The 25,971-nt window shown below is 37.2% G+C and overlaps 1 long non-coding RNA gene across 2 annotated transcripts; it reads right to left on the reverse strand.

Annotated features, from left to right (window-relative positions):
* Positions 1-14,624: 14,624 nt before the first annotated feature.
* Positions 14,625-21,396, reverse strand: LOC121065460. Of its 2 annotated transcripts, none has more exons than XR_005817076.1 (4): positions 20,415-21,396; positions 18,506-18,850; positions 16,299-16,458; positions 14,625-16,034 (listed from the first exon to the last, which is right to left on the reverse strand). It is a non-coding gene; the product is annotated as an uncharacterized LOC121065460 (long non-coding RNA). The 2 variants fall into 2 exon arrangements; XR_005817077.1 differs by having other exon boundaries at positions 16,299-16,470.
* Between the last annotated feature and the right edge of the window lie 4,575 nt (positions 21,397-25,971).

The raw sequence follows: 25,971 nt of genomic DNA on the forward strand, positions 1-25,971 counted from the left end.
GTAGTAACCCCTGTAAGGCCTGAGCATGAAGTTCTTACCTTAGTGTATTTATTATGTACATACAACCCTTCACAAAAACAAAGAGGACGTAGCACGTGGTCAGTCATGTACATGGTAACTAAAACAGGATCTACTCTGACAGTAATGAATTCTGACTGTGAAGCAGTAGTTATTTCTGTCCAAAATGACAAACTGCCATGTCCTATTATCTGGAATCTTTAAGGCCTGACACACTCTGTTTCGTCTAATGATAACAGTGTAAAACTAAAACAAGTTAGCATATGCCAGTAGGAATGGATATGGAGCTATGTTTCCCCAGGTAGCCAAGAACTAAATACCAGTGATTTTTCCAACCATGGCTGTTCATTTTATTTCAAGGTGTTCTTAAATTTCAACCAAGTACTTGAATTAGCATCCCAGTAGCACCTTACTTTTCCCCAAAGATAGAAAAAGGCTAAAGTTATCACAAGGAATTACCCCTAGCAGAGCAAACACTTTACCAGAAATGTGACAACCACATTTTATTTTCAAAAAAAGAGAAAGTGAAAGCTGACACCTTGTTGCTTCCATGTTAGGAAAGGATGGTTGTAAAGCAGTTCAAACTAGGAATGTCCTTGTAGAAAAATCTCACAAGACAAGAGAGTTACCCTTTCCTAGAGGTAATTCCATTTAGTAGTTAGCTCTGAATCAGCCTTTTGCCTCTTGTATTTTGCATTTTCCCTGCTGTGAGGGGATGTCTACATTTTTGCTTTGGTTTTCTGCAGTGCTTGAGCCATGATTAGGGCTCCTACAGCAGCTGTCACTACCACCACTGCATACCCAGACATTCAAAGCCCCCTTTCCAGGGTTTTCTCTGTCAGACTAGCATTTCCAAACTTCAGCAGACAAGCAAGAATTTGGCTCTGAGACCTAACTTCAACACTGTTATCATAAACCGTAGGAGTACAGCATGCCCTGGAAAGATTATGTGCCCTGGTTTGTCTTCAAAGACTCACACATTTAATGGAATTCTATCTTCCCAAACATTTTGAATTTTTTTTAAAAGGAAAAGTACTTATTTTGGGTTCCTGGAAATAATTAATTAATTTGTACTTGAAATAAAGGATTAATGTTATAGTAACTAACTGTCAAAAAAGGCTGCTTGCTAGAAAGGCTGCATTCTTGAAAGGCAACTGAGGAGTTGCTTGAATTAACAACGCTGTGGATATTAACTTCTTCTATACCAAACTAACAAGGGCCAAGGACCCAGAAGTGTGGCTTAATGATGGAACTAAAGCTTTATAAAGCTTCACATTTTTCTTTTCAAAATTGCATAAGCATTCCTTGGGGCAAGAGAAGACTATGAATCCATTGGGTGGAGGTGAACCCCACAACTGCCAAAAGTAAAGTTTTTAGCATAGATACCAAAAATGAGCGAAGCAATTATCAGGTACTAGATGGACAGCCTTCAGGTAGATGACCAAAATTAAATGGACATGTATGAGAAGGTATTAAATGCTGTTGGAGGGTTCAAACTGCAGGCAGAAATAAAAAAACATCCAGTTCAGCTCTTTGTGATAGGGCCTGCCTTCTGTTACGCACCCACAATGAGGTTGCAAAAAAATTGTCTGCAGAAGCGAAGAAACAAACGCTGTTGTACACTGTAGCAAAAGATAATCAACACTATGCACAATGGGTATCTACCTCAGTAACAATCAATTGATTTCATCAAAATTTATTTCATCATTTAATAGTCTCAATACAACCGAGCAGAGAGCCTAAATGCAGCAATGCAGCATGGCAAACCACCAAAACCGTAGTAACTACTCTAGTAACCTCTAGACCCTACCTTGTGTGTTTATCTGTATTAGAAAGAGCAAAAAGAGGGTTCACAAAAGTGTAGGTCCTGCAGATGGGATGAACCAGATGGGCCAGGAATACTGGATGGCCAAAACACAAGTCCTCGTGGTAGGATACAAGTCTTCAAACTGGAGAGGTTTGTTTTCTTTCATACGTAATGGAAGGGGTAAATTCTGCCTGTCCAGGCCACAACTTCCAGAAAATCTAGAAACATTTTTGAAAAGGCATCTACTACTTCAGCTTTGCCTTTAGCAAGCTCTACACATGACCAGGGTTAATCAAAAAGTTTCCTTACAGAGAAGAATCTTTCCATATTCTTCTGTCCTCTGTGTTTTTGTGTTACTGAGGTATTGAGTAATTCTCTTCAAAAAGCACTTTATCTTTGATTAGGCGTTTTTAAGAAAAAAGTGTTTTGTTTCATTTTCTAGATACCAGTGGTTTTTTGTCTCTGCATACAGTATTTCTGTTTCTATCTATAGATACTCTGGCCTTAGAACAAATTTGGCAGTAATTCTGTGGAGACAGTGTTAAGATATTACAGCACTGAAGTATAATATACATCCTTCGCACATGTCACAACATATGAATTTGTAGCTCTCAGGCTCTGCTTGTTTTAGTTTATTTCCAGTGCCTGGATTTGTATACACTTTCCTGGAGGGCATAATAATATAGCGCTCTGAATCTGCAAATAGCTTTACTAGATTTTTTTATTAGGTTTTACATTTAAACTAAGATTCTCTATTGCATAACTCGTATTGTTTGCCATCTGCATGTTAATTGAATAATTCAGTGCCCTAAAACTGCAATACATGTGCGCTAACACAAAAAGGAACACAGCTGCTAAATGCACTATTTATCTGAAAAACGAGCCTAAGTCATAACATTTACATCCAGATCTGCATTCCCCTGTTTTTTGGGTGATGCAGGGCTCTTTCTCGGTGCGGGGCTCGCTGTCAGCCTGCATCAGGCTCGCCGCTCCCTCCCTGGAGCAGCCAGGCAGCGCCGCGCTCTTCCACTTGTAACTTGCTTGCCGATGTGATGGGAAACAGCGAACGCTTTGGCTACAAATTTAGACTCCTCATCCCAAGAGGTCCCATCTGATCCCAGACTCGGGGACAAATCCAGGCTCTTTTTTCATGTCCCCTGTGTTCCAGAAGGGTAATTCAAGACATATGCGTTCGCCCCGCTGAAAGCCATGAGAACAGCTGCTCTGTCCCTGTGCAACGTGAGCGCTGCTTCCCTCACATGGCTCGGCGGCTGTAGGACTAGCTGAGGACCAGGAGGGAATAAATGAAGGATCAGAGCATGTATGTTATTATCTGCTGTGTGTGCTCTCACCAGTTTGTTTATAAGGCTTTGGTCTTCCCAGATTGTGCGTAAATACAGCTATAGGTATGATAATTGCTACAAAACATGTAATAGGTTGTCTGTAGCCTAACAGAATATAAGAGTCTGAGAGTCCAAAGGTGTAGGTACATTTCAGAGAGTTCTCCTGGTCTCTTTGGACTGTCCAGCAGCAAGAAATCGACTGAGAAACACCCTTCAAAGTGCCATTACCAGCGGATATATTTATATTTAATACCATACTTTTGCTTTTAAGCCCTTTTTCTTTGTTATTTCTTATTTTAGAAGTGTAACTGAACTTAAAATAATAATAATAATAATAATAATAAGAATAATAAGAATAATAATAATAATAGTAATTTTCAGCTACTGTTGTTTCCAGGAAGGCCTGCAGTGCACCAAAGTTTGCAGAAACAGCAGAAGGCAATGTGCTTTGAGACAGCACATATATGAGATTTTTTGTAAGGGAAATGATGCACGGTGTGGAGGGAGGTGAGGGAGGAGATGCAGACCAATCATTCTTCTGCCCAGCAGATCATTATTCTGCCAGGGAGACAGTTTGAAAAAGACAGCCATTATCTTCTGAAGAAGCAGTATGTATGGGAGAAGTCCAGAATTATTAGAATCATTTTTCTTCCTCATGAAACTTAATGATAATGAGGACTATCAGGGCAGGAATACCACAAAAAATAGCTGTTTCAATGTCCTCTCTAAAACTGTGCTGTTTGCACTGCCCAGGAAAGCAAGAGAATAATTATGAAGAAACCAAAGGGAAAAAAAAATCACTAAATTTCTTCCAACCAAACCCAACCCGAAGATATGAGCAAATAAACTTACACTAACAAAGCCATGTTTTAACCAACATCAGTTCATTGTCAGACGGGACATTGTTTGTATCCTGGTTTCTGAAGCAGCTGGAATAAATCACCCAAGTAGCAACTGTTTGAAACACAAACAAACAAAATCTTCTTACAAGTTGGCCTGATGTATTATGACAAGAAATATTCTGGCTTCTGCACTCATGATCGCTTGAGTTTACAAACTGTCAGCTGCTTCCAAGGTGTAAGCTTATTACCTCCAGAATATTAAAGTCCCAGAAAAAGAACATGTCTAAGATGTTTTAGCAGAATATTTATAAAATGGATTGCTGGCAAAGTTGCTGTTGTTAGTTTTATGCCAAGGAGGTTTATGGGTGAAAACCTGTCTAGTTTCTGTATATATATTAAATGAGAAAGATTAGTTAAATGTCCTTTTTAGAGATGGATTATGTGAACTCTTAAACATTCTTAGTATTCATTTAGAAAAATAAGTCTGACATAAGCGTGCCATTAACATCGCAGTTCTCCAGACTTGCTATACACACACACACACACACACACAAAATAAAAAATAGAGAGAGAGGGGAAAAAATAAATAAAAGATGTATGGTATTCAAAATCACTGCAGCAGTAAGGTTAGGAATTTTACCTTTTCAAACATTCACTAATTCATCAGTGTTCATACTTCTCACTGGTGGAGTGTTTCTACCAAGTAACCTTAGATTTATGTAGAAGCAAATCAGAGCAAAACATTTTAAGGAAAGGAGTGGATTTTTCTTGCCAGGCATCAAGACAGAACAAGAACCATTTCTCAAAACTGTGTTTATGCTCCTAGGAGCTGAGCATTGGTGGAAATCTTTACCTCAACAGTGATTACCACCTGTTGCCACTTCTTTTTTTTTTTTTTAATTACCACCTCTAAAAGAAATCTGGTACTTGTCTATTACTGCTAGGCAGGCCTGAACGTTCAGGACCAAAACCCTTGTAAATTTGTTCTGAAAGTATAAAGAGTGAAATCCGGGGTTTGGCACAATGTCTGTGCAAGGAGGACACACACATACCGCTGCGAAGTCCTTAGCAGTGCAGCCGCGAGCTTATAGGGTTTTCATATACTCATGCGTGAGGAATGCAATGCCCTGTGAATTCAATTGTGTGTCAGATTTGTCTTTTGAGATTAAAACTCTCACTAATCTGCTGGAGCATATGATTTCAAAGAGTGTGTCTGACTATGATGAATGCCACTGCTGCGTGCTGAGCACTCCTGCCGCACACTTCAGCAGCATGCATCTTGCAGACATTTTTCTTGTTCTAAACCCTCCCTGAGTTTACAGAAATCTGACACATAGTTAGTCACGTTCTAAAAGTTTCTTGAACTTGGAAAGATTTTGCTGGTTTGAAAAATATTCTTTGAACAATCTTCTGGCCCCACAGGTGTTAACAGGAGTTTTTCATTGATTTGAGCAAGGCCGGAATTTTGACCCCGTTAACTGAAGGGATATCTGCAAAAAAAGAAAGTATTTAACCTGTTAACACTTACAGCTTGAACTGATCAGGTCTCTGTGTGGCTACAGCCTAAATCTACAGCCTTCATTAAAAAAATAAAATAAAATAAAATAAAATTTAACTTATAAGGACTTGGTTCCTGCAAAGGTATTTTCTATTTTCACCAGTGAAAGTATACAAAAATGTAACTTATTTTGTTTTGGGAATTTTATTTGAATATGTAGTAAGTGAAACAAATAAATTTGAACCTTAGATTTTACTTCACGTGAACTAAATGATATTAAGTGTTGCTCTATTTTTCTAAACACCATTGCAGAGTTTCTTCAGCAGAGAAATAGACAGTTTTCATCAGGAAAAAAAAAAAAAAATGTCCTGAGAGCTGCATGAAAACTTGAGGACTTTGGGTGTCCCAAATGTAAACCCTGCCTGCCCTCTTCAGCATCTCTGTATCTCAGAAAAAACTACAGGTGAGTGAAGGTTATTGTTTACTGTGTCAATAGTTCACCTATGAGACAGTGGCTGTGTCCTGATGGTTAACAAGGGAAATACCTAAGCAGATCTGTACACAAAATTCAATGGTAATAAACGTCACGCTTACTTGCAGCATGGTCTTCGTTCTTGTGGAGCTTTCACTGAGTGCTCTCCACAACCAAGATCTGTGTTGCAAATAGCTGGGGAATAAAAAGTCTTCTTAATCATACAAGATGCACTGTTAGCCCCTCAAACGAGGAGCCTGACACTGAGGACTCCGATATACAGAGCACATTTTGTTCTTAGAGTTGGTCTGACTTCAGCATTACAATAACACTTTTTATATGTGATTGGCTATCAGTAAGCATTAAGCTGTAGAAATAACTTGCTCTAAATTTGGGGTTAGTAGGATATTTTGCCTTGAGGCTCTAAAATTTCTAAAAAAAAAAAAATAGAGCACTCAGAAATAGTGTAGGGGCCCCGATTGCTGTTGACTACTTTCCCAAACTCCCCTTGAAACAACCCCCTCTTTTGTAACATCTTTCCGAAAGAGTGTGGAAATGAAGTTAATGTCAGCTACAAACTTCATAACATCACTACCAGGAACTGGATTGCACATTTTCAGGGAAAAAAGATTCAGCGTATATTGCATTTTTCATCCTGCTTTTCATCCTTTTTCTCCATGGAAAATATTCTCATCTTGGCTGCAAACTTAGATAAAGTTTCAGCATGCTAGAGGAAAATAATGTGTTTTTTCTTTTTCTGCTTTTTTTCTTTCTATTTGGGTTTCTTTTAATCCTTTTTGGACAACTGATATAACCTTAGTTTCCTACATTTTTGCACTTGACTCAAAGATCTAACTGTGATAAATGGCCACAATGAAGCTCCTTGGAAAATCTGATGGTATCACTCCTGCCTCTATTGGAGAGCTCCTAGATTGCAACAAGGATATAAATGCTTTCTCCTGATGGACCCCAGCTCCAAGAAGAGGGAAAAAAAAAAAAAAAGAGAGAGAATTATGAAAGAAATGTATTGAACTTGTTGCTTCTATGCTTAAGATTTGTTATACTATTTAAGTGCATTATTACTTTACATGATTCTTCACTTGAAAAGGGCTTTATGAAGAATTCAGTGCAGCTAATCATTGAAAAGTAACTGCAAAAGCATAACTAGCTTGGTGACAACAATTTCCCACAGAAAGCAGAGGAAGATGGAAAAAAGCTAAACAGTAAGGTCTGATTTATTTTTGTGATTAACTGCTGATCTCAGTGATACATTGGAAAAATTCAGAACATGCAGAACCAGCACTGACAGGATAACTAAATGCAATTAAATGATATTCCAGTGCTCACAATGAAATATTTTACACTGTTTACAGCTCATGTTAGGATTTCAAACCTCAGAAGAGAGAGGAGTTATTCAAACGCCAATCTCTTTTGAAATTGTGATAGACACTCGACTTAAAAAGATGCAGATTTTGACTCAGGTTCAGCTCCCATCCATAGGTGTGGGTTTTGAGCCTGTCATTTTCAGGCATTTCTAACATCCTTTGACATGCATCTTAACAGAATGTAATGGATTTAGAAAAGCTTTATGAAATACAGAACATTTATGTAGAGAGAGATATGTATTTATATGTATAGAGAGCTAACAGGGTGCCCACAACCACACAGAAAATCTCTTGGAGGTGGTGTCTGTCCACCTTCTTCAGAAATCGAGCTTTACCTTGCCACCCTCTTCCAATACCTTACAGGTAGTTACAGAGAAGCTTCTCATTCTTCCTAGGATGAGAAGAGCTCACTGTAGATCTTCTCTAGGATGCACAGTAACAGGACAAGAGACAACAAGCACAAGTTGTTCCATGGGAAATTTCATGTGGATTTAAGGAAAAAAAATATTCATTCTGAGAAGAATTAAACACTGGTATAGGCAGCACAGAGAAGTGGTAGAATCTCATTTGCTAGAAATATTCCTTGGCTAGACAGTGCTCTGGTAAACCTAATCTATGGCCTGGCTTTTGGCTGGTGGATGGGTAAGATGATCTCTAGAGGTCCCTTCCTCTAAGAAGATGAGAAATAAGATGAATAAATTATGTCCATAAGGTTCAGACAACAGATGTTCCCTGGAAGTCAAAGAAAGATATTCACCTCTCACTGGGGCGAGGGTCTAGAAATAGCAGTCGCCAGGGCTGTGTCTATCCCAGCTGAGCCCAGCTGAGCATGCTGGGGCACGTACACGCAGAAGCAAGGAGCTATGTAGTAAACTGTCCTGTTCTCCAAAAGAAATGCCTGCTAGAAATGTTTATTTGGGCTGGTCCCTGGGCAGTCCTCACCACAAATGGTCCCTGTGCAGGGTCTGAGTAAGGTAAGTGCTACCATTACAGGCAAAGCTCCTGCTAGAGAACATGCAGACAGCTTATGTGACAGATAATGGTTGTCCAGGGCGCAGAAAACATGTATGGGCAACTGGGATTTACAGCCTAAAAGTACCAAAAGCATAGGAGTAAACAGGCCCTTATTCCACTGCACATGGGCCAGCAACCTAAACATTGTTCATACAAGGCACAAATAGCATAAAATGTTAATTCTTTGCACTACAAAAGCACTTTTTAAAACAAAATGAATACTTAGCTTATGGAGCAGATGTGATAAAGGTATTTTATAAATATGTAGAGTGTAAAATTCTAGGTTTAATTAGTAAAGGGAAGGGTGGAAAATTAAACAAAAAGAATATTTGTGCTGTCTCGGATGAGATAAATTGCTTGCATGAGTACACTCAGTGTTACAGTGCAGCTATGCTATCAGTTTGACTTACCACCCTTTTTTCCTGGGACCTGGGTCATTGTTAACAATGCTACATAACATATCTGGATATTGAGCTAGATATTCCTGAGAGGAAACCCTGCATACTGGTTACAAACTAGTCTGCTCTGTGGTCCAGAGAGAGCATATTCACACGTGGCCGCCACATTCCTCTGGCACCACCACAAAGGTCCCACTACTCCTGATGTACAGGCAACCCCCCAAGCTGCAGAGCAGGACTCTGGATGAAATTTGCTATCATCATTAACACAGGGCCAGAGTCATCCTTGAAGGATGGACATCTCACGGAAGCCTGTGAGCAAATCCCCTTCATCCCCAAGATGAGGAGGCTGCCCCTGGGCCATAGGATGGCACAACAGCTTAGTGCTATCGAACATGGCCTCAACATCAAGCCATTTAAAAGTCACTCCCAATGCTACTTAAAATTCAAGAGATTAAAAAGTGGCCTTTAAGAAAGCCAGGTATGCCCAGACATGATCTGGTGACACATCTGTACCTCATGCCACTCCATGGCCTCCAAAGCAAAACCCTTGGCAAGGTCCTGTTGTATCCCGAGACATGTTTGTACCTTGTGTTAGAACACTCCACTGCCTCCAAAGCAGACCTGCTGTCATTTCAGGTTGGTGGTCTCAGAAGCTTTCAACCTCCTTGACCATTAAAACTTCTGGAGGAGCTGTGAGAGGGACCATCTTTTAGGGTTTCACCATTGCCCCCCTAGTAACATGATGGGAGAATGTAAATGGACCCTGTGCAGCATGGGGGCTTTCACACAGAACTTTTCACTTGGCCATGCTCTTTTCATCTGCCTGTTTTACAACTCATTATCAGGCTCAGGATACTAAGGCACCCTGTGCCATGGCCACCCCTACATGAAATGAAGACACTTCTCAGCAGGTAACAGACTAACCTCCAGAGAACTTCCTAAACATCTGGGCTCAAGAAATGTGGGATGATGTGCTGGGCCTATTCTTTACTGCAAGAAATTTGAATTTCTACAGGCTCCATGTACACTCATTACGGCATCCGTCAATTGTATGGGGAATGGTGAGACCCTGTACTCACGTTGGACATGTTGTGAGCATGGAGCAGAGCTCTGGACACCTTGTTCAGCATTAACTCCAAGAGAGGTCTCATAGACAGCAGCTTGCTATCAGCCAGAAACACTCATCCACAGACCAAAACCCCTTCAGGGAGACAGCAATGAGACTGTCAGGGTCTGAAGGATGTATAGGTGGGTTTGTGGCAGCATTTTGTGGCAAGGGAAGCAGGGTGTGCAGATACAATGTGTGTTCATACAGTGCCATCTTGTGACAGGCAAGGAAAAATTTGTGCACTCCGGATTGTTAATGTAACAGGTGGAGTATTTTAACAGTAAGTATTAGTAAAGTGTTAGTATTTTAAACAGAAAAGTATTTTTAAATAGTGCTTACAAGCAATTTCCAATAACATGCTTCTGAAAATTACTGCATGTGGTCAGCCTGCTAATTAGCCACATGTCATTCATTACTTTTAATTTATTCCTCTGGAATTTTGGAACTTCATGAATCACTGTAATTTTGAACATTCCTCAAAGAAATTCAATAACAATAACTGTCACATAGTCTTCACAAGTCTCCATAACCCATTTCAGACAAGGGTCCAGTCTGGAACTGTAAATTAATTTTTAAAAGCCATGCCAATTAAAATTAAAAAAAAAAAAAAAAAAGCCATTAACTTTAGGTTTGTTTTGTCTTTTGAGGGGGCAAAGCTGGCAGAGTTTGAAGACTTAAATGCCTTTCATTTGCTGAAAAGGATCTTTCAGAGTGCTGCTTTTCTCATAAAAGATCAGGCTCCTATGTTCAACAAATCTCTTGGAAGTTTCTTTGGACCTTTCTAGCTGCAATGCTTTACTTCCAGCTCTCTGATGCTAGTCTCACGCTCTGTATTGTTCTGATGGCACATTGCTGATTTAATAGTTTGAAATATAATAACTTCCTTCTTAATGAAGGTGAGGGGCCCGAGTCTTAGACTGGCTGTTTTGAAAAGTACCACTAAAACCTCAAAGTGGTGTTGGCTAGAAGCCAGAAGAGGGAGTATAACCTGAGGCTACTATTCTTACTGTAACGTAAGCCATGGGAAAGGCTCTCTATCAACTTCTCATCAGATTCAAATACCAGTAACCTGTTTCAAAATTTTCAGCAAAACCCTAGGAATGCTGAGATTTGAGATGTTTTAGATAAAAATAAATAAATAAATAAATAAATAAGACTAATTTGAACAGCAAAACAAAACCAGTTTATGAGATTACTCCAGCCAAAAATCTATATCCTATTGCAGCAGCTGCTAACTTCTAAGCTATTTCACTCTACAGGACAGTATGCCTGTATTCTGAATCAGTCAAATTACCTGCAAGGGCAAACTGATACACTCAAAAATCAGATCCTTTCATCCGTTCACCTGGATCTCTCCAAGTTATTAGATATGTCCAGCTTGTAGCTGTCTGCAGCTGCTGCCTGCTTTCTCTGAAGAACTTCTTTTTTTCCATTGCCAAAAAGACCTAGAGATGCTCTGCCATGAGACAGTCAGCAATATGTACTGTCCCATCCCAGAAACTCCAAGTGGAGGGATAGCAGATTGCTAAATGGAACTGGGAGGGAAGGGGGTGGGTGAAACAGCAGAGGACTGACCATTTATTGCTTCTTCACAGTCCCATTTGGAAGGCCATTCTGGATAATTAATACAGAAGTCTCCCTGCCTTAATGAGTTCCAAATAGAAAATTATTTCCTCTTTATTTTAATGATTTGTGATATCTTTATTTGAGACCTAAAATGGTAGAAAACATATCTTTAAAATGAAGAAAGAAAAAGACTTTTCTACTGATCTTATCTTTTCTACATACCTCTGGTAATATAAATCCTTATTTCCATGGTAAACTTGCATGAGTAATCAGATGCATTTTCCTAGCATTTTTCTTTTGCACTTGGATTTGTTATATAGTTTAAAACTGAAAGAAAAGAGCAATACCACATCTATACTTCATATGTGACTATAAAATTTCCAGCTATACTGATATAATTAATTTGTAAAGTCATCTATATTTTTACTGGTTGTACATACAGTGTCCAGCTTTTCCTGATGTAAATTTTCACAGACCTGAGTTGTCTGACTCTTTACTGCTGCAGTATAAAAAGGTAAGCTAATATCTGCTATGGCAGAGTTTCGGATTTGTCTTTTCCCACTCTCCCAGAAATCTAGAAAACCTATTGATCCCTTGATGTCATTTGGCTGTAAAATAAGGAACATACAGCCACATACAAAGTCCTAAACTTTCAGTAGAGAATACCTCAAAATAAGAAACTAATATTCAGGATTGAGTTATGGCATTCATCTCACCCAACTCCAGACATCAATAGCGTAGACATTCACAACTAGTCACTCCAGAGTCTCTTTATAGGTTAAGAGGTACTGTGGGATGCCATTCTTCTGATATATTTCAGCTATCTACCTAAAGAAAGAGATTAATTTCCACCTAGACCATACCGACAAAAGTAATTACTTCTCCATGGACTGAGGTAACTAGCTCAAAAGAAAACCAGCCTTTAGTTAGAGGAATGCCATCCTCACTGTACAAAGACAACAATGCATTAATTATGTAGCAAATTAAAGAACAACTCTCACACATCTTTTTAGTCAATATTGTATCACTGTAACATCAGTCATTTTCTCAAGGCTTGTTGCAAGGTTTACACTACCTAAATTAGTTTGTCTGATAGACAGCACAGCCACATTCCTGAATCTTTTTCAAAAACTTAATTTTGTAATCTACAAATGTTAGCTAGAGTCAATGCATGGTTTTACAACATTTGACTGTATCTCAGCTAACTCAGAAACAGAGAGGAGATTTTTGCATGATGTGTTATCTGCTTTGGTAGGTTAAAAATCTAGCAAAGACTTATTTCTTAAGAAGAACTCTGTCTCCTATGGGTGGGAAAAGTGTAAGAGAGCATATTTTCCTCATTATTTGGGAAGAAAGATGTTCAAGAAGATAAATAGTTGAAGAAATAGTCTAACCTTCTCTTGATCTCATGTATGTTATTAATATTGTTAGCTGGAATTTGGTAGGATTTTAAACCATAGTAACTGGTTCACAGAGAAATATTTAGAAATTCCTGCAGAAATGTTCTGCCATAATATACAGAATATCAGAGGCCAGATGTGCAGTGTAGTGGATTTTTTGTCTCTGGAATATGAGGCTTAGACTTTACCAAATTATTAAAACAAAAACAAAAACAAAAAAAAACAGCCTCAGAAACACTTCCTATTCCCTTGCCTTGCCGTGTCTTCATTTCCATTCCGTTGCCTTGCCTTCATTTGCCTTGCCTTCATTTGCCTTGCCTTGCCTTGCCTTGCCTTGCCTTGCCTTCCCTTCCCTTCCCTTCCCTTTCCCCATTTCCTTTAAGTTCCTTTTTATTTTTTTCTTCTTTTCCTTTTTTTTTTCTTCTGGAAACCCACTCTATTTTAAATAAAAATCCCTTCATCTGCCATTATAATTAATCTAACGCTGTCGCAATATTACGATTCTCATCTAAAAAATGATCAAAATTGTCCTCACAATTTGTACAGCACAATTGTAATTGTACTGTCCTTATAGTATTTGATATACAGTGCCGAATTTCAGTTTATTAGCAACTCCTACCTTTATTGATTTTCTCTGTGGAACCTTTTGACCAGCACTCTGAAAGCTGAGCAAACATAATTAACTTAGTCTCACTTCTCACTTTCAAAATTAAATCGAAATACTAAGCAGATTCTAGAGACTGAAAAACTGAAGCACTAGTGTCTCATCTTTGCAAGAATAAAACTTGAGTTCTCATAACATGTTATGAAGTCAAGCTAAATAACGTAAGGTATAATTCAAGTCCAGTTTGCAACCTTGACATGAGTTTGCAGGTCAACATAAGTTCCTAGGTGCAGCTTTCACCCGATCTATTAATTGATATGAAAACTGAAAATAGAGTTCAACTTTCAATAGAATTAATAATGCATCTTAGTTGACTCAATTAACTAAAGCTATAATATTTTTTCCCTGGGAAAAATATCACCTGGATTAGTTAGGAAAAACAAAAAAGATATCTGTAATTCAGTTTTAATTCACTTGAAAGAACAGTGCTTAGCAGTCTAAAATGGTTAGTCAGAAATCCAAGACAAAATTAGGAAGATTCTGTCTGATTTCATGGAATCCAGCTTTTGCCTTAACCTACACGAATTTGGCATATTACAGCACCTGCTGAAAGGTTTTAGCTGAAGTGTTACTTTAAAAAAAAAAAAAATCAATAACTGAACAGTTGATATGAAAAAAACATGGTCTCATCTAATCTTTCAGCAGCCTGTTTTCCTTCCCATTGCACATGCCATTATTCAGTAGTGCTAATGGGATTTGGAATCACAGAGAACATACCTTTCTTTGAGAATGTGAGCTATTAAGCATCTGCAATTCTCAATGCCTTTACCAAGAATTAATCAAGTTTGGGGTTCTTAAACACAGCAATTTTTAGGTCACTATAATAGCATGTTGTGGCAGAAAATCTGGACTGTGAAAAGCAAGTGGAAATTTTAAAAGATGATCTAAGCTATATCTTACAAGTTTTTATGTATGCATGGTCTGTATGTATGCCAAGTAGCCACACAAACATAAAGATTGCATAGTCAGGCAAAGATCAAGAAGAAAAATAATAAAATTAAATAACAGTTAAAAAATTACAATCTCTGAAAAATCATCAGTAACACTTTTTTTTGCATTTTTTTTTTTTTTTATTTTAATTTCCCCACATTTCTGTTGATGCCTCTTTCTTTGAGCCTCATCCAGTAAGGTTCTCCCTCCCACTCCCTCCGTCTGGGATATGAATCTAATTCTTCATGTACTTTCTCTTCCACTACTTTTCAACTCTGTCCCCAAGCTCCTGAAATTTCAGTGATTAATGAACAGAACCTGGAATGCCGCCAAGCCTACCTCGTCCTCATTGGCTGGACAATGTTCCTGTGCTCTGGTCATTAGTACAGCACGACCTGCAGGACTAACTCAGCCATGAAGCAAGTTAATCAGTAATGAATAAAGTTCTTGAACAGAGAAGTTTTATCCTGAGTTCACCAAAGCAATTATGTGTTAATTAATCTCTGCCAGGCACAAAGTAAGACAAATATAGGAAGTATGATCTTCAGAGAAATAATTTTCTGGGGAGAAGGTCAAATCCAAAACTGATGTAAACCGTCATAGCCTGCTTAGCTTACATTGAGCTGTATCATTTATACTTTCTGAGGATCTGGCCCTATTATAAGAGGATTCACTGTTTTAATTTTATCCTTAATCCTAATAACCAATAGCGATTCAATGCCAGCTGAGCCTTTCTTCAAAGAATAAGAGTTGTCCTCTGAAAATTTGCTCATAGGACTTAAATTATAAATAACAATGTGGTATGTCTCCATTTTCTATATATGCATAGCTGTCTCATATCAGACAACCATATAAATATCCTGACTTTTTTAATGTTCAGTTTCTTACAGATGTATACATGTAACTTTCTAAAAAGAGGCAGCATTAAAATCCCGGGAATATGCAGACTAAGGCTTGAAAGACAGCTTTGGATTTTGTACTCTTCCTATTTTAAAAAATATTCCTATGAGCATAACTCAAGTAGAGCCTAGTTCAGAATGCTGAACAAGCAAAACTGCTTGCAAATCTCAAATGAAAAATACATCAATTTTCTTGTGTTGTTGTTCCTATTTAAATCAGCAAGATTTTTACCATTGATTTAAATGGGAACCAAGGCAGGTTTTAAACTGAGCAACTTCTTCATTAGTTCATAACATTAAAAATGCACACTGACAGGGGTATCCTAATTTCAGATGTCCCTTTTGTGACACTTAGAAGGGATTTAATGTTCAGAGAATTCCAAAGTTCAGTCAATAAAATCTCAAGGTGCCATTATTTGAAGTCACCGGAAAGAAGAGTCCATCTATCTACCAGCAAAGCACCGACTGTATTATGCCTTGTTCATCTTATGGATAAGAGGCTAAGTAAAAATTGATCACTATTAGATATTCTTCAAGACAAAAGCATTTCATACACTAACCATACCAAAGATGCTGGTTGATATGTTTGTCCATGCGCTGTACTTTCTCAGGAAGAAAGATGTCAAGTGTTTGTGCTCCATTTCCATCAACATTCAGGCTTTATTGCTCTCCGTTGTGCTTTCAGTTCTATAACATAATTATATGAGAGTGAGATGAGAAAAGCATTACATACTGGACTCAGCTGAATAGCAGAAGTGGTAACTGAAGCATACCATTTCATGCCAGAACTTCATATAGGATGTGCCTAAGGGCTTATGATTAATAAAAGCTTCTCAAAGTGTACACTGAAATGTGTTCACCGGAAAATTGATATAATTCCTCTAAGCTAAGCCAAGTCAGACATTATATATGTAATACATAATCTATTTTTCCTATAAAATCTGTAGTTACCTTTCAATATTTTTTGCAGTCTGGACAGTCAAACATGTACAAAATAGTCATGATAGATGTGTCTTCTCAAAAGCTATTATTACTTCCAAGTTCATTGAAGTGCCCACAGAAGGGTGCTTTGTAGATTCTTATCTCTGTAGAACAATGGGGATGGTATTGTCTGCAGACACAACTGATTGAACAATCAAAGGTGACACAGAAAGGTGTATATATGTATATATGCCTGTATGCAATCACAATTAAGTATCAGTAATAGCCCTGACACTATAACCTGTTACAATTATTTGGATTGCTTGTGATGATGTGGTTATTTTACCACTCCTGGTGATTTTCAACAAGTAATATTTACCTAATATTATTCTTTGTCCTTCATTTGTGATTAATCTCTTGTTGAAGGATGGTGTTTGCTAAGGAAAATTAGGGTGTTCTAAATTTTAAGGAACAGAGAATTACTATAATAATTCTGCCCTACTGCATATTTAGATGCCATAGTTCTTTGTGCAGAGTAGGTAACTGCATTTTTAAATAGCCAGATAGATGTATGAATGATCATTAAAACTACAAATAGATGTTATATGCTGAAACAAAGTGCCAGAAGAGTAGAAGTTTATCAGTATGCACAAACAGTTTGACATACAGCAGAGCTGCTTCCTGTGGCCTTTTGTAAAAACATTGCTCCAGTGTGTAATAAAGGGTTCTGTAGACCCTTTATTAGGCTCTACCCATTTTACCATATACCTCCACAAAACTTGTAACAAACAATTTATTTCTCTCCTGTCGCTCTCTCTCACGCAAACTAAACAGGATCATGTCTCATTTCCGTAGGAAACAAGGGTGAAAAGAACAGTTAGGATTTAGTATTTGTATGAGAAAGTAAGAGTGAAAAAGGGTAGGAAGTACCCAAAAAGCACATGGAAAAGAAACCATTGTGTAACAATATAATGAAATGATAAGAATAGTTTAAATATAATTTCAGCGTAATCCAATTAAAATCTAATACAAAAGTTGCTAAATTAATATTTCTATGTACATATTAAAAGTTTTCTCCCTGCCTTTTCTGTGTCTGACCCTAAAGATAACAGAGTAAGATCTTCAGGGAGGAAGAGCATTTTTCTATATATCCTCAAAGAATTTAGCCACAATGTGGACCTAATCCCTTTATGGTTTTGGAGATTTAAAATAACACATAACTCCTAGCTGTCACTGTAGTAAAATGAACTGAAGCCAATGAAAAAGACAAGGATATTTACAGGGACCGTTGTGAATAGGAATCGACAAGTTTCTTGGGGTTTGACTTGCTAATATGTGCCAAAAGTCATGTTCCTGCTTGTTTATAATTTGCTTAACATAAAATAACTTCCATTATTTTTTTTTACAAAAAGTTCTGAAATGACGTGTCTCTTTTGTGCACAAACCAGCCTGCTTTTGTGATAACAAACTACTGTGGTAAAGAAATGAAATGCCAGGAAGACTTTCTTCCAACCATATAATTTGTCTAAGTAAAGGTAGTGGAAGATTACTGAAACTCACTGTTACTTCCCTATAACTCTGTTATCCTGTTAAATAATGGATTAATAAAAAAATAATAATAATAAAAAACTATTTTAGCTACTTGCCTACATATAGAGTAGGCTAAAATACGTTTTAGGTTCCTTTTGCTCCTTGACCATGCCATAAGCAGTCCTTTCACAATATTTTTTTCAGAAGAAATGCATGTTTCTTCCAAAAAAATGTCAAGTTTCTCTCCTTTAACAGATGGTCAAAGTAGTTTTATCATATATTTCTCATCCTCTAAATTCCTAGCAAAACATTTTGGCAAATCAAGAGTTATAAACAAAGATTCAGACGTTTATTGAAAAGCACATAATTGAAATAAATCATATTTATGGATGTCTGGCTGAGCAGAAGAATTGATTGCAACACATCCCCTTTGGGCCTGGGTTTGTTATCTGATGTTTATCTCAAGCTGGAAAACACAGTGTTTGAATCATTATCCATTTTGTACCTTGCTTTCTCTTGCTTCTTAATATTTTCCAAATGATTATTTAAAAATAAAAAACATTTATTTGAAATATACTAGCATGCACATTGTTTGGCATGTGGGAAGCTAAACAATTAAACCATAGTTATTAGCAAATAAATGATTTGAATAAACCCTCACTATATGCCCCATTCCCTCTCCAAATAATCATATACAAAAATTCTACATTGCAACATGGAGCTTTACAAAAACTTGTATTTTTCAGTCCATCAGCGCAGGCTGCAGAAACAGGACCCCTCTGCTGAACTAGTTCTGAATTCCTTCTGTCAGGTGTAACGCTGGGAACATGCTGCTCCAGCAAGGTAGACAGAAGCAAATGCCATGAAGGAACACAAGATGAGCAATGATCTTTCAGATCACCAGACCGAGACGATTCTGAGTCTGTAAGCAACAGTGGCAAATTCAGTAGGTGCTTTCACATTCTCAGCAACACTGTCATTGTATCTGGATTGACCTTGATTACTTGTTCCAATCTGTACCATCAACCGATCTAGTACAACATTTCCAGGGTCTGGAAGAAACAGAAGAAAAACAAGCCACATTTTCAAGATGGAGGTAAGATCATTGCACTGTCACTAACAGTAGCTTGCAGGATAAGCAGTCTGTTGGCCTGAGAAGAAATTTCATATCGTCCTTAACTTTCCTGTGTTCTTTCAAAGACAGGAAAAATTATCTTACAGAGACCGTACAACTACCTCTACAAGGTATAGGAAACAAATCTTCGAACCACATAGTGACCATCTTATTTTTATAACTTCAGTTGTAATGAAAATCAATAGGAAAAATGAGTAGTTTTTGAAGATGCCCATGCAATTAAGGTGCAGCTAGGGTTTGGTTTGTTTGTTTCTCTTTCTTTCTTTCTTTTGCATTGAATGATGCATGTTAAATGATGCATTCATAGATGGATAAACTCATATATCCTGATGTGCATGTTTTAGTATCCATATCAAGAATTGATTTCCTTCTCATTTACATTTAGATATGTCTATTAAGTGGATGGAGTATACATTTAGCAATATCTCAGGCTGTTTAAAAACTTTATGTTCTGTTTCCATCTTTGATATATACCAAGTCTGAAGTCCTTTTCTATTACAAAGCTTTCATAACTGCAATTATGAGTGTCTCCTTTCTTATCTCCTCCTAAAGTCCCCCTTCATCACCTCCTGCAATCTCTCATTACATAATAGTTTTTATGTAAGTATTGCTACAGAAAACTTCACTCTTTCAAAAATACAAATTCTAGTTGCTGGTGGTTTTTCTTCCTTTTTTCTTTTTTTTTGTTTTTTCCCTGCTGTTTTGGAATAGTTTTAAAATTTATTTCAGATAAGAACATTTAAAATAGGATCTACTTCAAAATGAATGTATTGCCATCGGTCGAAGCTATTTCAATACTGGAAGAGCAGCAATTTTCTTCAATATTTAAATCTCCAACCAGCAAAATTAAATCACATTCTTCTCACCTTCATGTTCCCAAGGCTGAAGAAGAAAATGTTGAGTATGCCCTGGGCGGGGCAACAAATTTAACCAACTTCTAAAGAACTTTTCAACAAAGATTTTTTTAAAGAAGGCCTTTACACAAAGAACATCACTAGAAGCTGCTCTCCTTGGTTAGCAAACTGGTCCCACACTGAGCTGTAGCACAGATGGAGGAGTCACACTCTGGTCTTTACCAAGGAGATCAGAGAAGCCACTGCTGTCTTATCCTTACTGCAAATAGCTCAGGTAGTGAGGATGCTGCAGAATACCTTTCTTAATGGTTTTGAGTTGTATGGTGAATTATAATAGCATAATCTCATGTACTGGCTTTGGCTGGGATAAAGTTAATTTTCTTCACTGTAACTTGCATGGTGCTGTAGTTTGGATTTATGATGCAAAACAGTGCTGAGAACACAGGGATGTTTTAGTGGTTGCTGAACAGTGTCAAGGACTTCTGTGCCTCTCGCACTGCGCTGCCAGCGAGGAAGCTGGCATATTCCGTGTTGTAGCATGTCATGATCAGCAACAAAATCTGTGAGGAGAGAAGGAGGAAGGGGGAATGTTTGGAGTGATGGTGCTTGTCTTCCCAAGTAACTTACATGTGATGGACCCTGCTTTCCTAGAAACAGCTGAATATCTCCTGCTGATGAGACGTTGTCAACGAATTCCTTGCTTTGCCTTGCTTGTTGGTGCAGTTTTTGCTTTACCTGTTAAATTGTCTTTATCACAACCCAGGAGTTTCCTCACGTCTACCCTTCTGGTTCTCTTCACCATCCCAGCACAGGGGAGTGAGCAAGCAGCTCTGTGGTGCTCAGCTGCCTGCTGGGGCTAAACCACAATATCTTAAAATGAAAAAAAACTACTCATTGTGATAGAAAAGTATGCAACCATTCACAGACAGCATAATCAGGTCAGATTTCTATTTTCAGTGACTCAACAGGACATAGCAAGCATTTGTTTCAAATGTAGACCTGGTGACAGTTAGTCATTCTTCAGAGCCAGCTAGGAGAATGATATCTTAGACTACATTCACTAGGAGCATGCGCTTTAAGGACATAGCTATGGCAATGAGCTCTGTTTGTCCTTATTCTCTGAAGTGCTCCTTCTTTTAAAGAGCTACTTGAAAAAAAAATACTTTTAGCTGTTCTTGAATGAAAGTCTTGTGATTTTCTTCCTATCAAACTCAAAGAGGCTTGGAGAATCATATTTATGTGCAGGGAAATCGAAACCAATGGTTTTGAAAACAATCATCAGTTTACTGTGGCAGTATGTATTCTGTGTTTGCCTGCAAGGCATCTGTTTTACATTTTTCAGAAATATACAGTGTTTTGTGCAAAAGGCCTAGACCCCCATAAGAACTGATTGTCCACCTACGGCCTGTGTGATGGAAGACTCACATGGTCAATGAAGTTAAAGGAGCAATTTGAAGAGTAATAACAATAAGAAATAAAATGGAAAAAAATATATATTAAGGGAAGAAAGTTGTTGAAAAAAAAAATGTTACTCTACTGATCTTTCTTTTTCCTTGTGTACTTCTGTTTTCTCTGCAGTTGCTGATCTGTAGCTGAGCAGGCTCTCAGGACCTTCTTGTCCTCACCTTACTGGCTGCCACCAATATCACTCCATAGCATATAGAAAATGAATACTATTATGTCTAAACATTGGCATATGTATGTTTTCTTCTTAAAGACTCACTCCCCTGTTCTCATACCACATGGGCTAAGGACTGTATATGCTTTGTGATCTCTTCACTGTGTGAGTCACAGGACTCTCTCCACACAGTTTCACTGGAATACAGATTAAGTTCTTACTGTAGCATAGAGTGGTTTATTGCTTCTCACATTCATTCAAGCAGTTACAAAAACTTCCCAAGGTAAGAAGTAGGCCCCAGCTCATTTACAACTCAGAAATTCAACAAACTTTGGAGCTTAGGAGAACTGGAATGATTTATTGAGTCTGCAAGAAAGAAAGAAAGAAGTTTCCTGTTCTGCTGTGCTAAATCACTTCTATAAAATATTAAAAGTGGGCTCCTATTTCTCTTTTGTATGCATGCCTGTAAAAAAAATCCTGCAAAACCATGACAGCATTTTTTTAGGTTTCAATGTAAACAAAAGAAATAGAACAGCCTTTCTAAAGGCCTCACTCAACCTAAATTTTCTTAACTTCAAAGTGGCTTCAAAGTCTCTCTGAATTCAGAGATATAGAATGCAGCTTCACAGAGGGTCCAACACTACAGATGACATGGGAATATGAAAGCATAAGGAATCATATGTGATTCATTTTCTTTGACTCTCAGAGTTATGCTTACAAATTTTGGCATTGCGGGGACTCTTACTACATTTTGCAAAGAGCATTCAAAATTCTAAACATTTACCAGTGGTTCTCATCAGGTAGTGGAAAGCATTTTAGAAACTCATTGTAACTTGAATTTTCTCAGTCTCTACATATATATCATGTTAGGGGTTTGACATCTCAGTTCCTGGCCAAAATGTATGTGTGATTCCTTAAACTCATATTTTTATACCTTTATTTAGACACCTAAGTAGTACAGCCTTTATGGATTTAATAAATGTTACCCTTACTTGATATGTTCAGACCAAGTTGTTGGGGATCAGTTCCTTCTTTTCCCATTGCCCCTATCACGAAATCCAGTAATATGAATTTGTTGTGCCTTCTCACTGAGTAGACTGTGACAAAAAATATTTTTCCAAAAAGAAACTCTGGAATAGGAAACGATGAGCAATACTTCTGTGTAAAGAAATAATCAGTATGATCTGTCTTCTATTGTTAAACTGAAAAATTCACAAATATGTTCTTGTAAGCCACATGCATGATGATCCTTCAGTGGGTGTTGGTGGCTATTACAGTTTGAATACAACAAACAGCAGTACAGTTTCCCTATTACTCTCTATTTCATAGGACCACAGGAGGAATACTACATAATCACGGCAAGCATTTTTATTATAAGCCTCAATTTTAAAAATCTGTAGCTTCTTGGATGAAATCTGTCATACCTGCTTCCTTTCCAGGGCAGTTCTAGAGAAAAGTTTAAACAAGAAAAGTTTAAACAATTCTATCTAGCCCTTTTTAACATCTGACAGAGACAAAAATAAATACGTGATAGCTGAAAGGAGCTTAAGGTTATATCAACTTTTCTTATGAAACTTATTTTTATACTTTTAACATCTCTAATGTTGTTAATGAAGAAAGGCTGTATACTTATGCTTAAATAAATTATTCAGATATTATTGTTCTTGCTAACTTAAACATGTCTTAGCAAGTTAAGAAAACTTGTTTAAGAAGTAGTTCCTACTACTACATTCAAATCACCCTCTTATTGCTTGCTAGATTTGTAGTTGCTTTGTAGTTTGCTAACGTTAGCAGTAACAAGTTTAGTTGTTTAAGGCAATAGTTACAGGAAATCTGCTTTGATTTCAGGGTGGTCTGTGAATCAACTTATTCGGGATTAAGAATTGAGCTCACGTAAAATTGCACAAATTGGAACATGCAGGTAGTACAAATAAGAAACAATGTCTATATACTGACAAACTAAGTGCTAAGGTCCAAGTACATGGTCACCAATTTTGTTAAATGAAGAAGAGAAGAGAAAAGAGAAGAGAAGAGAAGAGAAGAGAAGAGAAGAGAAGAGAAGAGAAGAGAAGAGAAGAGAAGAGAAGAGAAGAGAAGAGAAGAGAAGAGAAGAGAAGAGAAGAGAAGAGAAGAGAAGAGAAAAAAGGAAAAAAGGAAAAAAGGAAAAAAGGAAAAAAGGGAAAAAAGGGGAAAAAAGGGAGAAGGAAAAAAGGGGAAAAAGGGAAAAAGGGAAAAAAGGGAAAAAAGGAAAAAAGGAAAAAAAGGAAAAAGCAGAACTCAGGGACAGTACAAGCCAGACACAATTCCTAGTGGGCTGTTCAGATGAGAACATTGTTTTTTTTGGAGGTGACACAGTTTAGGAATCTAAATGTAAGCCATGCTGTGTCAGTTGGTTTCAGGGCTAGAAAACAGGGAAATTATTTTTATTCACTAACACAGACATAATGTTTTTGGTATGATCAAATAGTAACCCCAACTTTTATTCAAAGATTTTGTAGAAGGCATTCTGCTTTTCACTACCTCTTTTTGAAGCCTCAGCTACGACAAATTCATTTGGCTTCTCATCAGTGACTACGTACACGATCTAAACCTTCAGTCAATGGTGTAGCAGCATTTCTATAGACTTCCAACTCAAATACAGTAAAGAGTTTTGTGTCCTAATTTAACTTCTTACTCTTCCTCTAATCCATTCTACTTTATTTATTGCAATAATATCCTCCTTTCATTAACTACACAAGTTATCCAGTTCAACTAGTTATCCAGCACGAATGCCAGGTCCTTTTAGAGTTACTAAACTATTGAGTCACAACATAGATTCTCTAGCCTTATTACTGTGATCCATATTCCTTGGGTCTGAAAGGAAGAATGATTTTTTTTATTTATTTTTTTTTTTAAATAATATGAGGTCATCTGTCAGGAAAGTTGGAAGAATCTCTTTACAACACTTCTGGTGAGCTTATGAGCTTCCTCATTTTTAAGGTCTTTTTTATAATTTTCAGTATCATACTTGATCAGGTATTCCTAGAAGGATAATGAAATTACATTGCTGTCATACAAATTGTGCTCAGGTTTGACTTTTACACTCCCAGGAACACTAAGCTAGAATTCAAGAGCAGAATTTTGTCAGTCTGTATTGTGTCAAGTGAATCTAGTAATATTACCCAAACCTCAGAAGGTACATCTCATTATATTTTGTTCTGTGAAGACGTTCAGACAAACTGCCACCATGACTTCATGGCAAGGTAATTGCTCACACCTCCCACTTTCCTCGAGCCTGGGAATTCCACAGGACTGAATGAAAATGCTTGCAAATAGTACAATTTTACAATACAATTAACATTCTGCAGGAGTTCTGCAGATTATATCTTTTTCCTCCATGGACTTCACATTTTAGAACTGTATGCATAATTCTGTTATATTTTATCTTTTTTACCATCAGGAAGACTTGAATGTTTTCACTGTTGTAATGAAAAGGCAAGAGAAGTTTGCTGCTAGCACTCTGTCAATCTATCATCTGAGTGGACTTACTACACAAATGTGAATACAAATTTGGGATACTTTACCTCAGAATTCACATATATTAAAGCACATAACAGCCATGCCACTACCAGAAAAATACTTTGAGTTCATCGTCTAGTCACTGAAACTCCCATGACAGGAAATATTTTACTCCTATAACTCTTGATTGAACATGATATTCATACACATTGGACAGTACTTCCCACTTGACAGAAAGTGTTAATTTGTTTCTTCATGTATCCCTACATCTATATAAAGTTTGTGGAAAAAAAGTCTTTTGGCCATTTGCAAAAAACATTTTGTCTTGTTCTTAGAGTTTTTGGTGTTTTTGTTTGTTTGTTTGTTTTTTCTCTCCTAATATTTTTCATTTCCTGTTGAATCACTGTTCATCACTGTCCCTTGATTTCCAGAAGACATGTACTATCCTGTTTCTTCCTCATATGTAAGGTGTTCACTCCCACCTTATATGATCATTGTGCAGTACTAGGAAGCAAATACAACTTTGTAAGTAAATCGTCACCTGTTCAGGAAAATATGTGATACAATGTTTTGTTTAAAATCTCTGCAAAATTTTCTTATGGACACAAGCAATAAATTAGACCAGAAAAAGAATATAACCATAGGCTTTGCTGTGTGTAGATTTGCCCTGTTCTCAAGCACTATGAGTTTAATTATAAAATATAGCATATTAAATAAGAGGACAGGGGGAAACTCTGCCCCAATGTCAAATAAAGAATGAATTTGGCAATTTAAATGCTTTTCCAATAATAATATAACAAGTTTTTACAATGCTTTGCTGCTTAGTCTTTATTAAGGGATCCTCCTTGAACTTTCATGCAAACTTCCTGGAGCTTTCTAAGTTTTTACCAGCAGAATTGTGCTATTCTGGAGTATTAAAAATATTCTAAATGTAAGGAAAAGATGACTATATATCACTATTTCTCTCCAGTGGTTGCAGTTTTCAAACACAATTCTGTTTTTGGCATTCCACAATTTTTGTGCTTATGTCATCCAGAGATTTCAGAACTACCAGTGTTTTATTCTTGT

This window comes from Cygnus olor, chromosome 2, assembly GCF_009769625.2.
Source record: "Cygnus olor isolate bCygOlo1 chromosome 2, bCygOlo1.pri.v2, whole genome shotgun sequence".
Classification (NCBI taxonomy): domain Eukaryota; kingdom Metazoa; phylum Chordata; class Aves; order Anseriformes; family Anatidae; genus Cygnus; species Cygnus olor.